Here is a 6,000-nt window from a genome sequence, read left to right as displayed (position 1 = left end):
TCTTTTTCTGCAGAAACAGAGGTTCATTTAATATTCAACTTATGGGATTGTTCTATTCTCTGTCTTACTCTCTTGAGGTATTGCTTTGAAACAACTTAGCCAATGGAAAGCTAACGTGCAGTGGTATTTTTAAAGATGTATACAGAGCAAATAATTTGTGCAAGAGAAATGGTACTGCTGTGAATATTGACTGTAAAAGCCCCTTATATTGCAAACCATGCATGTATATGAAAAATATAAGGAAGGTGAAGAAATTGCAAAGATATCAGGGTGTTTCTGCCTATAAGTGTTTGCTGCCTTTGAGGTGATGGGTTTGGTTTCTAACCAGGAATCATATATCATTCTGGCTTCTGGGTTTACCAAACAGATTCAGATATTTTTCTTCTATTTTACTCTTTTGCTCTCAGTGATCATTATTTGATCTAATCCCACTGTTATAACTAAAAGGGGAGGAAAATGTCTTACAAATAAGAGAGTAGACAGGTCTTACATCTCTTGCCTCACTACAGAGCGGCCCTTGAACTGCGAGTACCACTTAATTTGTTGGCATCACTCTGAAGAGTCTGAAGGCTGCTGTTCATGTTACCAGCAAAAGCGAAGATGGCAGGTGGCTATTGCAGTGCACCCAGCCTTCCTCTTGTTAGTTTCCCTTGCTTCTGCTGGTTGTGTTCATGAACGGTGAGACATGAGAGAGACTCTGCTGATGTCACTGGAGAGGAGTATGGAAACACACCGAGGTGTAAAGCGGGTATCCAAAGTGTGATGACACTGCTTCAGGTTTTTGTCTAGTCTTGTTTAGAGCTGGTTTGGGTGCAAGGTGTAAACATAAGGTCTGAACTACCACAGATGATTAGTTTATACTGGAGAGCATCTCCAGGTATCAGCTAACCTAATTTAAGATCAAATATCAACTCTGAAGAAGACTGCAAAATATGTTGCATTTAACAGTGAATGGAAAAAAAACAAGCAGTACAAAAACAAGCATTGTGCCACAAAGACCTGTTTTTTGAAACAGACTTCACTAGTGCAATGAATAAAGTCAGAAATAAGCATCAAAAATCTTCAGGGAATTGAAAACATGGGCTTGGGTAGCAATCTTGCAAAGCCAGGTACAACATTTAGTTGACTGAGCTATGCTGTAGAAATAAACATAGAATAAAATAAACACAGCAATTGGAAGAAAAGGCAGTACTTGTAATTCTAGACAAATAAGACAAGGAGTAAAAATAAGGCAACAGGCAATTGTAACAGGTAAATGATGTACTAGTATCAATAAAATGTCTCAGAATAATATTGCAGAAATTGTCTAAGGGATTTGGTTAATGTTTTGAATACAAATCTACCAAAATTAACCTTTTTTTTTACTGAGTTGGGAAGGGTTTCTTTTTCTGCGTATCTTCCCACTGCCAACACTGTTAAAACTTATCTCAGCAATAATTCTGCAAGAGAAATCTTGTGCTAGCCATAATTGACCAGTATGATAAAAATCATGATGAATAGAGGATTTGACTCAACTGTGCCCGTCAGTTAATGAATAACATCCATTTTTTATTAAATGATTCAGCCAAAATATTAAAGATGGAGCAATCAGGCACGTCAGAAGCCTTGAAGAGCTACTATATTTCATGAGTTTCTTATCAATTAAATAAGTTTGTTCTGCTATATGTCAATGTTGATTTGCTCATTTTTTTTCTGGCTGAAGTCTGGATTCCACATTCCTTATAAGCTTTGTCTGATGCATTATACAGTGGAAATATGAGTCAAGAATTACTGGATTCCCTTCTTTAGATTTTCTCCTCTGCTGGTTTATGCATCAGGATTTCAGCTTTCTTCATTATACAGTTAGGCACCTGATGTGGAGAACAGGGCAGGTTGTGATCTATAGATTTGAATGAAATAGGTGTATGAGACAGAGAAGCTTGGGGTATACCTCACTCTTCAGATTACTTAGATGTCACTAAAGTTGTGGGGATGGGATCCCATGGCTTCCCTCCAAAATTCTTGGGCTCTCTCACCCAGATATGGCAGGGGTTCAAGATCCAGCTCCCCATGGCTGAATCATACCTAAGTTGAAATTGGAAGGTCTTGTTTCTAGTCAGTATTCCCACAGTGTCCCCTCAGAGTGGCTTATCCTTGGTCAAAGACAGAAGACCAATCCTGCAAGTCCATACTGATTTGTTTAAGTCTGTTTGCATGAATAATGGCAGGAGTGCTTTTCAGGGTTGGGTTGTTTAATTTAGAACCCAATTATGAGATCATGGCTTATTTTTTTTCAGCAGTGAGTATGATCATTAATCAGGATACAAGGTTTTCAACTCAGTGGGAAGACCTTGTCATGGACTGATTGGTCTTTGGGAGCAAACATCTTCCATAGCCTTCAGACCAGCTTACAGCTATGGAATTGTGCCAGTGATTAGAAAGGAAAAAGATCAGTAAAAGACAGTTACAGTCATGTCAAAGAGACTCATAATGGACAGGTAAATAGAAAATAGACTATATCTAATGTCCATATAGAGTTAAAAGTACCTTACACCAACAAATGCTTTCAAAGTCAGTGATTTGGTGGCTTGTTTATTAATTACTGTAATTATTATTTACTACTCCTGTGGATAGATGCAGATTTTTTTAGAGTTATTTCAATTATTTATGCTTCAGTAATGGTAAGCAACTTAAAACAGATACATCATGATGAATATTGTTCAGATAAATATTTTAAAGGGTACAGACTAGAGGAAAAGGGAAGCACCATGTCTAGTTCATCTATTATGGCAAACAAGAAAGCATTATGAAATAATTTTGCTTTCCGGTAAAAAATGTTCCACACTAAGGTATTGATTTTTGATAGTTATTTCAAGCAGAACTGTGTGCAGTTTTGCTGCAGGGACAAGGATGCTGTGTTGCTGCTCCAAACCACAGAGAAACTTTTATTTTGGTATCAGAATGAAAGATCACTTAAGGTAGCTAATCAAAATATTGAAATTTGTAATTTTGATAGATATTGTCACACTTAAACCAGATTATATTTTTTTTGGGGGGGGGGGGGTGGAGGAGAAGGGGGAAATGCTGGTTTGCTGAAGATTCCTCAAATTTTCAAGGTTGTTGAGGCATTTTTCTTGTGTAAAAGCTGCACCACAGTCATTGTGTGATGTCTGTTTGTCACCCTGCGAAAAGAAGTCAAACTGTAGCATTACTGATTTCAAGAGAAGGAAGGGGCTTAGGGGTGCTGTGTAGGGACACAAAATCCAATAAAACTTTTTGGGGGAGAAACGGGATTACTGTGGAGACTGCTTCTGCCCAGCACAGTAACTGCCATATGCTGCTCACCTCTGTGTAGACAGTCTTTTTCTCAGGTGCTTAGAGAAATGACATGTTAGCATTTTGGGATTGGGATAATCTTTCAGCCAGACTTTAAAATATACTGGGGTAGTAATGTGCTTCACAGCCACACTTGCTTTCCAAATGAAGAATGGGGAAAAACAGTAAGTCTGTAATCTTGAGAGTAGCATGGAATAATTTGAACATATAGCCTGAAATTCACAGGTAGAAAATGAGTTTACCACTCCTCACCTGCCTGCCCAAAGCAGTGTGGCCTAGGTTCAGATGGGTCCCATAGTGAGCATGTTGCTGTGAGCAATTTTAGGAAAAATACCAGGAAACTTTGGTGACATCATTGTGTCACTCTTGAAAGGTGAAGAAGACTGGTATGGAGCTGACACTGTTTAGTATTGTTCAAGAAAATGACAGCTTGTTCCGAATAACATGGCAGTCATAGTTTAAGTCACCTGCAAAATAGCAGTAAGCATTTTATCTATGGTTTAAAAATGAATATAACTGGTACTTAAAGGGGATTAAAAATTACATAGAGATAGAGGCCATAAAATACCAAGTGAGAGCTGTTAAAGATTATTTGAAGAGGAAAACAACAAAGGTAATGAGGTTTGTATGGTTTATTGCATTTCATATTGTAAGATTGCAATTCACAGTTTTTCTGGAGCTGAAGTCAGCATACTGTTATGTCTGTATTGTGTGTGGGCTATACAGAACATGGTGGCTAAAAAAAGTAAATAATCTATTATCTAGTCTAATCTTTGCTTTTTCCTTCAAATGCCTTTATTAAATGACTTTATTTAAAAAAACAAGATAAGACCAAGGAAACTGGTGGATGTCTTTCTTTTTTACTGGAGAGAGTAATATTATTTTCATTAGTGACAACATGACAGTTTGCTTCTAAAAAATGCTTTTCATCTATGCATCTCATGCTCTTCGAAGTGTGAGTATTATTCTAATCCCTGTGTTATGGCTGGTGAAACTGAGTCACTGTGTAGTTATGTCTTTATCCAAGTCTGTGTAGCATGTAAGTGACAAATCTTGCAATAAAGGTACTGAAATGAGCTCTTTAAATTGGGTTAAAACCAGCAGTATCAGCAGCAGCAAAACATCTTGGAAGTTGGAGCATGAGATGAAATCTCAGTTGGAAATCCCTTTGTTAACACATCAGATCAGGTTGAGACATTGTCAGAAGCAGGGTGTGTTAGGGAGTAAGATGAAGTATAGTGATGATTCTCTGGTGAAATCAAACTCTTCAAAACAGCCTTGTCACTTTCTAAGTAACCCAGGAACATTTTAGCTACCATCTTCTTCAAATGATACAGTTTTCTTTGAAGAATCACATATTTAGAAGTTTTGGCTGTCCCAGTCAAGGTGCCTGAAAACTAAAATATGTACAAGTCAGAGTAGTGGCCATAGGTTGCACCCAAGACAGCTGAGAGAGATTCACCATTGCCAACAGAGGGGCTGATTATCCCTTGGACACACCTCACTCTCTTCACTAACTGTGCAGTGACAGTGGCAGATTTTGCCACAGTTATCTAGCCTCTTGACAACCAAAATTCGGAAGAGATGGTTGCCTTAGAAAAATAATATCTCTGAGCTACTCTTCAAATTTAAAGTTTTTGACACTTATGTTTTATTGTCAAACTGCTTCAGTTTATGAACTACAAGATACTAGTGGAAGTTCAGATCTCATCAAAGTTTTTGAATGGATGAGGTCTGGAATATATGTTGGAAAGGAAAGAACGCTAATGTAAGTCAAGATAGCTGGAGGTGATGTGGCAGACTAAAGAGATGTTAACATGCAGATAAAAACTTTTTCATCAATTAGAAGAAGATGAATTGCATTTAGTGTTGCAAATATTTTCATTAAATATTCTGTTTGTTAAATATTTCTTGGATGTTGTGTCATAGGTGCTTGAGAGGTCAAGAAGAAAGTTTGCTTTGGCTATTTCCCAAGGCAGCTGGACAGGCAAGGAATGCTCTGGTGGCTGCCATCCTTTATGAACCAGTCTGTTCACCCTTTTGTGAAAAACACCTGATTCTGAGTTATTTTATTATCTTTTAGGTCACTTTCAAAATTCAGATGTGCTGGGAGGTGTTGGAGGTGACAGAAATGCTTCATGAGGTTAGATTTAAGGCAAGAAGAGATAACCAAGTAGCGTAACTGGTCTCTGCCTAATACAGACCATGGGATTTCATGGAGTCAGTTGTGTGTTGAGCCCTTGCTGTAACTGCTCAGAGTGTCTTCCATCAACAAGCTTTTTTTTTGCCAACAGCATGAAATGGAAAATATACCCATATCCTCAATAGCTTGTCCTCTGAACAACTTATACTAGTAAGATACACAGTAAACAGCATACAGGATTAAAACAGATGTCAAGTAATTCAATTTTTTCTTAAAGACACTTAAAAATCATAATTTTAGATAGCGGTCTACTCACTTTTATTTCAAGTAACCACTAAAACTTCTAAGTAAGAACTAGGGGAAATTTTTGTTTTCTGTGTTTAACTTTGCCAGCCTTTAGATTATCTTGGACTTTTTGGTTGCTTCTCTATAGTAAATTCTTTGGTTTTGATGTGGATGTTTTGAAACCAGACAAGGGAAAGCATTATTTAAATTTGGAAAATGTTATTACATAACTACAAAAAATTGGCAGGAAGATTCAG

The sequence above is a fragment of the Motacilla alba genome, chromosome 3 (assembly GCF_015832195.1).
Source record: "Motacilla alba alba isolate MOTALB_02 chromosome 3, Motacilla_alba_V1.0_pri, whole genome shotgun sequence".
In the NCBI taxonomy this organism is placed as follows: domain Eukaryota; kingdom Metazoa; phylum Chordata; class Aves; order Passeriformes; family Motacillidae; genus Motacilla; species Motacilla alba.
Note: the sequence above shows the minus strand (reverse complement) of the source record.